Source organism: Gossypium hirsutum, chromosome D04 (assembly GCF_007990345.1).
Source record: "Gossypium hirsutum isolate 1008001.06 chromosome D04, Gossypium_hirsutum_v2.1, whole genome shotgun sequence".
Lineage (NCBI taxonomy): Eukaryota > Viridiplantae > Streptophyta > Magnoliopsida > Malvales > Malvaceae > Gossypium > Gossypium hirsutum.
The window spans coordinates 41,874,167-41,883,039 of NC_053440.1; the positions used below are offsets into that span (position 1 = coordinate 41,874,167).

The 8,873-nt window shown below is 34.4% G+C and overlaps 1 non-coding gene across 1 annotated transcript; it reads right to left on the minus strand.

Annotated features, from left to right (window-relative positions):
- Positions 1-6,752: 6,752 nt before the first annotated feature.
- Positions 6,753-6,859, minus strand: LOC121216678 (small nucleolar RNA R71). Its single transcript, XR_005912858.1, has one exon. It is a non-coding gene; the product is annotated as a small nucleolar RNA R71 (small nucleolar RNA).
- Between the last annotated feature and the right edge of the window lie 2,014 nt (positions 6,860-8,873).

Consider the following 8,873-nt stretch of genomic DNA (forward strand, 5'->3'; position numbering starts at 1 on the left):
CTAAAAACGACAACGTTTTTGCAAACTCTTAAAACATATTCGCGGCATTTTTCGTGAAAACACCACTAACGCATATCCTTTTGTAGCGTTTTAGTAAAAACGCCACTAAAAACGCAGATAAAAATGACAACGTTTTGCAATCTTTTAATACATATTTACGGCGTTTGGACCAAAAACGCCACTATTGTTCAACTTTTTGCGGCGTTTGGAGCCAAAAATGCCACTATTGCTCAACCTAATTAACCTTTGCGGCGTTTTTTGTCCAAACGCCGCTAAAAACTTAATCAGTCATATACCCAAAACACTTTAAAATTATTTCTAAATAATAGTATTTTATTTTATTTTTTATTTTTAACATTTAAGATTGAGACGTTAATCATGATTTTATATTATTCTTTTCCGATCTAATCTCCATTTTATTAGAGATATTTCTTCCTAACTAAAATATAACTATTTTGCTAGATGTTCGATGTGGAATGATTTTAGTTTTTGTACTTCATTTTTATTTGTTGTAATTTGGTCCTATCAAAAATAGATAGTTACCTATCTATATCAATCTCTTACTTTTTATTTATTTATTTATCAATGTTTTTTTAAAATCTAATACTTAAATATAACAAATGGTTTAAATTAAATATTTTTATATATAAAATCATTAATTGATTGTATAAAATTTCATCATTCAACAAATCTCAAGTAAACCATAAATCCTAAACCATTTAATATATATAAAGTTTATCTATTATGTCTTAAATAATGTAAACTATAATCATAATTTTAATATATTAAAATTAAAATTATCTCTTTTACAATTATATAAGAAATTATTTAATATATAAATTAAAAAACACTAATTAATCTAAACCCTAAACCCCTAAACCCTATCCTTTAAACCCTGAATCATAAAACATAAACCATAAACCCTAAATCTCTAACCCTTAAACCTTAAACCCCAATGCTTAAACCATAAACCATAAACCATAATCCCTAAACCCATAATCCATAAACTTTAAAATAGTAACTCCTAAACCTTAAACCTTAAACCCTAAACCATAAACCCTAAACTATAATGATAATTAATTCAATATTTTAAAATTAATACTATCTCTTTTACTATTATATAAGAAATTATTTAATATATAAATTAAAAAACAATCAGTCATGTACCCAAAAAACTTTAAAATTATTTTAAATAATAGTATTTTAATTTTTATTAATTTTAACAAATATTTTTCTATGTTTTTACTTTCAAATTTTTTTACGGGTCATTATATTTTTTTGAAGAATTTAAATATTCAATTAAAAATAAATTGTATTTTAATTAATATAAATAAACCAGTTAAATAATAAATAGATAGATAAAATATTTTTTACGGCGTTTTTGATAAAGCGGCATTAAAGCTCGATCTATAGAGGCATTTTACAAAGAGCGCCGCTAATTCTCGATCTATAGCGGCATTTTTCAAGTAGCGCCGCTAATGCTCGACCTACAATGGCATTTTTCAAAAAGCACCGCTAATGCCACTAGTGCTCAACATAAAACGAGGTATTGTGCTTAATTTTTTGTGGCATTTTTCAAAAAGCGCTGCTAATGGTCGACCTATAGCGACGTTTTTCAAAAAGCGCAGCTAATGCTCGATCTATAGCGGTATTTTTCAAAAAGCGTTGCTAATGCCACAAAAGCTCAACATATAATGACGACATTGTACTTAATTTTTTGTGACATTTTTCAAAAAGAGCTGCTAATTGTTGACCTATAGCGGCGCTTTTCAAAAAGCGCAGCTAATGCTCGATCTATAGCGACGTTTTTCGAAAAGAGCCGCTAATGCTCAATCTATAGCGGCGTTTTTCAGAAAGCGCCGTTAATGTTTGATCTATAGCAATATTTTTTATCCAAACGCCGCTAAAAATGCCACTAAAAACCTATTTTGCTGTAGTGGGATGATGAGTCATTGTATGAGGCATGGGAAAGGTACAAAGAATTATTATGGAAGTGCCTTCATCACGGAATCCCATATTGGATACAACTTGAGACATTTTATAATGGTCTCAATGCTCACACGAGGATGGTAATGGACGCTTCTGCTAATGGTGCTCTCCTTTCTAAGTCTTATAATGAGGCTTATAAAATCATTGAGAGAATTGCCAGTAAAAATTATCAATGGCCAACCAATCGAGCAGCGTCAGGAAGACGAGTCACTAGAATACATGAAGTAGATGCTCTTACTTCACTCGCATCTCAAGTATCATCAATATCCTCAATGTTAAAAAATCTTACTATTAATGGGTGTAATAATTTTACAGCACAACCACTGAATCAATTTGAAAATGTAGCCTATGTTTATTGTGGGGAAGGACATTTGTTCGAAGAATGTCCATCGAACCCAGAATTTGTGTATTACATTGGTAACCAGAACAAAAATCGAGGAAGGTAAGGGCTGCAATCCAATTTCTATAACCCATCATGGCGAAACCACCCAAATTTTTCCTGGAGTAACCAAGGGGCAGGAACCAGTAACAATTATGTCCAACCTAGATCGACCCAGCCACCTAGTTTTTCCCAACAAGCTCAGAAACTAGCCCAAGATGAACCATCCAATAGCCTAGAGAATCTATTGAAGGTATACATGGGAAAAAAGATGCCTCTCTAAAGAATTTGGAGAATCAAGTGGGCCAACTTGCAACTGAACTCAAAAACTGACCACAATGTGCTTTACCTAGTGATACGGAGAATCTGAGGAATCCAGGGAAGGAGCATTGTAAAGCGTTAACATTGAGGAGTGGAAAGACTTTAGAGCCCAATTCCGTCGAAGTTGAGAAGGAGCTAGCTGACGCTCAAGACTCAAAGGAAGTTCAACCGAGTGTTGAAATTCCAGTTTCATTGGAAATTGAATCTGCAAAATTTGACAAGGTAACTTTTGAACCAGCTAATTCTGATCAACTAATAACTCCGTTAGATGCAGAATTGCCATAGAAAATGAATCAACCAATTCCAGTAAAAAAACCTCCACCACCCTACCCTCAAAGACTTCAGAAGCAGAAGCAGAAAATTCAATTCAAGAAGTTCCTAGACGTACTCAAGCAACTTCATATCAACATCCCGTTGGTTGAAGCACTTGAACAAATGCCGAACTAAGTCAAACTCAAGAAGGATATCCTGTCTAAAAAATGAAGGCTTGGAGAATTTGAGACGGTAGCCCTAACAAAGGAATGCAATGCATATCTTCAAGATAAACTACCCCCAAAATTAAAAGATCCTGGATGTTTTACCATACCTTGCAATATTGGAGCAGCATATTGTGACTTGGGTGCGAGTATCAACTTGATGCCCATGTCCATATTTAGGAAGTTGGGGATAGGTGAAATTAGACCTACTATGGTTACACTTCAATTAGCAGATCGATCCTTAGCACAGCCAGAAGGAAAAATCGAGGACGTATTGGTACGTGTAGACAAGTTTATCTTTCCTGCTGACTTTGTGATTCTAGACTTTGAAGCAGACAAAGAGGTGCCAATCATCTTAAGAAGACCATTCTTAGCAACCAAAAGGACCTTTATTGATTTGCAGAAGGGCGACCTTACTATGCGTGTTCAGGATGATTAGGTAACATTTAACATTTTTAAGTCCATGCGATTTCCTGATAGAATTGATGATTGTTCTGCAGAGTTCGATTTAGAGGATTTAATCATGGATAAGGAACTCAATTATGTTGAGGATCCATTCGAACAAATTTTGACATTAGATCCTCCTAATGATGAAGAGGAGGATGAATACTTAGCTTTTAGAAGCTAATCAAAGGGGATTTAATCCGCAATCCCGCTTTGAATCTTTAGAGTTAGAGAAAAGGGATTATGCCCAACCAAAAGCATCAATCGAGGAGCCACCTAAATTAGAACTGAAGGTACTTCCCTCACATTTGAAATATGTTTATTTAGGTAACTCTTCTACTCTGCCTGTGATTGTTTCAATAGAATTAACTACTGAGCAAGAAGAGAAACTCATCCTGGTGTTGAAACAATTCAAGAAGGCTATCGGATGGACCATAGTCAATATTCGCAGAATTAGTCCATTTGTATGCATGCACAAGATTATCTTAAAAGATGGCGAAAAAGGGACGATTGATGGACAACAAAGACTGAACCCTATCATGAAGGACGTAGTCAAGAAAGAAATCATCAAGTGGTTAGATGCGAGTATAATTTACCCCATCTCAGATAGTTCATGGGTAAGTCCGGTCCAGTGCGTGTGTAAACGGAAAAATATATAGGATTTTTCCTATGTAATTTATCACCTTTTTACTTAAATCCGTTGTTAAAACTAAGTAATTGTTTAATAAATTAATGAAATATGTGAAAATATGAAATTAGGACATAGAAATTATTAAAATGTGATTTTATGCTTTATTATATAGTTTTCATGCAATAAATGGCTTATTTTATATTAATTTGAATATAATATATTTTTTAAGACATAAAGTGGGCCATGCATGATTAAATTAAATAATAAAATATAAAATTATATTTAATAATTCATTTTAAAATATTTCATTAATAATTTGGGTTTTAATTAATTAATTAAATTGGATAAATTTAATTCTTTGGTCCTCTAACTTGTTGATTTATTTTGGACAGGTCTGATAGCTTTGCTAGATTACAAAACCGTCCAAATTGGAGACCAAGTCAACCCCAAATTCGGCTGTACGTGGCTGTCCATAAACCACTTTTGGTTTAATTGCACAAGGTCTTTAAAGAGTTGAAGAAATTAGAGATTTACCTGAAGATTTGCACTTGACAGAGTCTCAGTTCTAAGCTGTTGAGCCACTCAAATTGACCAAAAATCAAGGAAAAATCAGCTCAACTTACTAAAATTATGATCGGCCACCCATGGAAGATTCTTCAAAAGATGAAAACTCCTATTTTTAGTAAACTATCCCTTTCTCCCCACCTATAAATAAGACCCTCTCATTCCTTCATTCATCATCCCTCAAGAATTATTCTCTCTTTTTCTCTTAGCCTTTTCCATTCCCACGCCTAGCATCATCTTTTCATAGAGATTTTAGCAATTAAGCCTCTTAAAGCACCCTTAGTCGACCACCTTGGAGAACCATCAGCAAAGGAGCAAAGCAAAGGAATGAAGGAGTCTCGTCAGTCAGAGTCTTGGGTGATAGCCACTCTGAATTGGGTTTAATCTTTCTTTTCTTTAACTTAATATAAAAATGTTTGCTATGTGTTATTTGTTATTGTTTACAACAATGTTAGCTTAATTTTATTTAAGCTAGGATGATTGTTTTGATTAAATAATATTTATTTGATTCATGCTTATAATGTTTGTGCCTCAATCGATCATGTTTTCAATTAAAATCAAGTCTGTATTTTGTTAATAAGTGATTGAAATGCACCTAAATTAGTTGAGTGATCCAAACCAGACGACGGCTAATGGACGTATAATTGAAATGTGCATGCTCAATTTAGATCCTAACACGATTAAATTGTAGGTTGCATAATAACTCTAACCAAGCTCTGTTATCTACATAGTTTTTAGATTTGTGTGATTAAATTGTTTCAAACCTAACACGTCCCTGTTACCTCACACGAATGCTAAGAAACCCTTAGTAAATAAGGATTAGTAAAATGTGTATTTACTAAGTAAAGGATTCCGAAAGGACCTAATGTGGTTGCCAAACTCATGAAAGATCGAGTTGTCATGGAATGCTTTTCCAAATGTTATTAAGCATGTTGATAATAAATTGAGTTTAATTAAAGTAATTGTCCTAGTTTATTTATGTTATAATTGTTGCAAATTTGTTTAATTTTACTAAAATCTATTTCATTCATATAGTTGCATACTTCAGATAATTTGCATTAGGGATCATTGCATTTAGTTTAATATATTTTAATCACTACTTCTCAACTATATTGTGTTTTTATTTACCAAATTGTTAATATAATTTTACAAATTAAGTGACTTAGCATAAATACAATCCCTATGGAGACGATAACTTAGTACTTACTTATTACTTGATAACAACTGTGTACACTTGCCCAAACCTAAGCGTTACAAGTTTTTGGCGCCGTTGCCAGGGAATGTCAACTATTGCCATAGTCATTTTTTTCGTGAAATTATTTAATTTCAAATTTATTTATTTCTAACATTACTAACTTATTCTTTTTAATTCTTGTAATTTTCTTTTCAGGTGTTTATGAGCATAGATTGAATTATCGATATACTCCCTATAGATCCTGAATTTGAGCGAACTTTCAGACAAAGAGGACGTGAACGAACAGCTCAAAGACAAGTTGAGATGGACCTTAGAAATCAGAATCAAGACCAAGGTAATGAAATCGTTTATGTACAAAATCCTATCCTCATTGCTGATGATAGGGATCGATGCATCAAACAATATACTGTGCCACTTTTTAGTGAGTTAAACCCAGGAATTAGAAGGCCAAATATTGAGGCAACCCAGTTTGAATTGAAACTAGTGATGTTTCAAATGCTACAAACGGTGGGCCTATTTAGTGGTATGCCTATGAAAGATCCACATCTCCACCTTCGATTGTTTATGGAGGTGAATGATTTATTCAAGATAGCCGGTGTGACTGAAGACGCACTAAGGTTGAAGTTGTTTTTGTACTCGTTGTGAGATCAAGCACGAGCATGGTTCAATTCATTGCCACCAAGTTCCATATCTACATGACAAGAATTAGCAGAGAGATTTTTTGTTAAGTATTTCCCACCTAGAAAAAATGCTAAGTTGAGGAACGAGATCACAACTTTCCAACAATTGGATGATGAGTCTTTGTATGAGGCTTGAGTGCGGTTCAAGGATTTACTTGGTAAGTGTCCTCATCATGAGATTCCTCACTGTATCCAGTTGAAACATTCTATAATGGTCTCAATGAACATAAAAGATTGATGGTATATGCTTCCGCGAATGGTGTAATTTTGTCTAAGTCTTATAATGAGGCTTATGAGATCATCGAGAGGATCGCGAGTAATAACAATCAATGGCCAACAAATCGAACAGCTTCAGAAAGACGCATAGCCGGAGTTTATGAAATTGACTCTTTCACTTCGTTATCAGCTCAGGTATCGTCTATTTCCTCTATGTTAAAAAGTTAACCGCTAATAGTACTAATAATTTTACAGCTCAGTCACCAAGTCCGTTTGAAACAATTTCCTGTGTGAACTGTGGGGAAGGTTATTCTTTTGAGAATTGTCCATCATATCCCGAGTCAGTGTACTACGTAGGGAACCATTATCAAAATAGGAGTGGACAAGGACCCGAGTCCAACTTCTACAATCCTTCATGGCATAATCATCCTAACTTTTCTTGGAGCAACCAAGGAAATGGACTGAACAACAACTTATTGCAGCAAAGACCCAAATAATCTCAAAGGTTTAATCAGCAAGCTTCAAAACCACCTCAAGCTGAGGCATCAAACAATTTGGAGAACTTGTTGAAAGTGTACATGCCAAAGAATGACACTTTGATCTAAAGCCAAGCAGCAACACTGAAAAATTTGGAAAACCAAATGGGCCAGTTAGCTATGGATCTATGTAATAGACAGTAAGGAACCTTACCGAGCGATACTGAGAATCCAAGAAATTTGGGTAAAGAACATATCAAGGCAGTGGCATTACGAAGTGGTAAAATTCTAGAACCCCGATTGATTGATGTCGAAGAGAAGTCCGTTGAGAAGAATCAACCAGCTGTTGAAATTCCTACACCAAAGGAATCAAAAACTGCAAAGTCTGATAAGGTAAACCCTAACTTAGTGAATTCAAATATTTTAACATCTTTTTTGGATAAAGATTTACCTACTCAGAAAAGTTGTCTGGTTCAACCGAAAGTTCCATCACCTCCATATCCGCAAAGATTGTAGCAAAACAAACAGAAATATGAGGTGCAATTCAAGGAGTTTTTGGATGTTCTGAAGTAGTTACACATCAATATTCCATTGGTGGAGGCTTCAGAATAAATGTCGAATTATGTAAAGTTTATGAAGGATATACTGTCCAAGAAGAAACGACTGAGTGAGTATGAGACTTTTTCCTTGACAAAGGAGTGCAATGCGTTCCTCCAGAACAAACTGCCACCGAAATTGAAAAACCCAGGAATCTTTACTATACCCTGTAACATTGGTGACTCCTACTGTGGTAAAGCTTTGTGTGACTTAGGAGTGAGTATCAACTTGATGCCTAATCTATTTTCAAGATGTTAGGGATAGGTGAAGTAAGACCTACAACTGTGACACTTCAGCTAGCTGATCGATCTTTAGCATATCCCAAAGGAAAGATCGAGGATGTTTTGGTAAGAGTCGATAAATTTATTTTTCCTGCTGATTTCATTGTCTTAGATTTTAAAGCAGACAAGGAAGTGCTGATCATCCTTGGGAGACCTTTCTTAGCCACGAGAAGAACGTTAATTGATGTGCAGAAAGGAGAACTCGCCATGCGAGTTCAAAATGATCAGGTAACCTTTAACATTCTTAAAGCGATGAAATTTTCTGATCTAGCGGAGGAGTGTTCAGTTATGGAAGAGATAGAAACCTTGGTTTCTATGGAAAGCAATTTTGAAGAAGGTCTATTGGAGAAAGCCTTAGATCTTGACCCTTTGGAGGATGAAGAAGGTGAAGAAAACATGACTTTGATGGAATCCAATTTGAGAAATTTTATTCAATCCACACGGTTTGAACCGTTGGAGTTGGAAGTTAGAGAATTTGTGCAACCCAAGTTGTCAATTGAAAAACCACCTAAACTCAAACTAAAGGTACTTCTTTCCCATTTGAAATACGTTTATTTAGGTGATTGTTCTACTTTGCTTGTGATTATTTCAGCGGAACTGACGAAAGATCAAGAGGAGCAACTA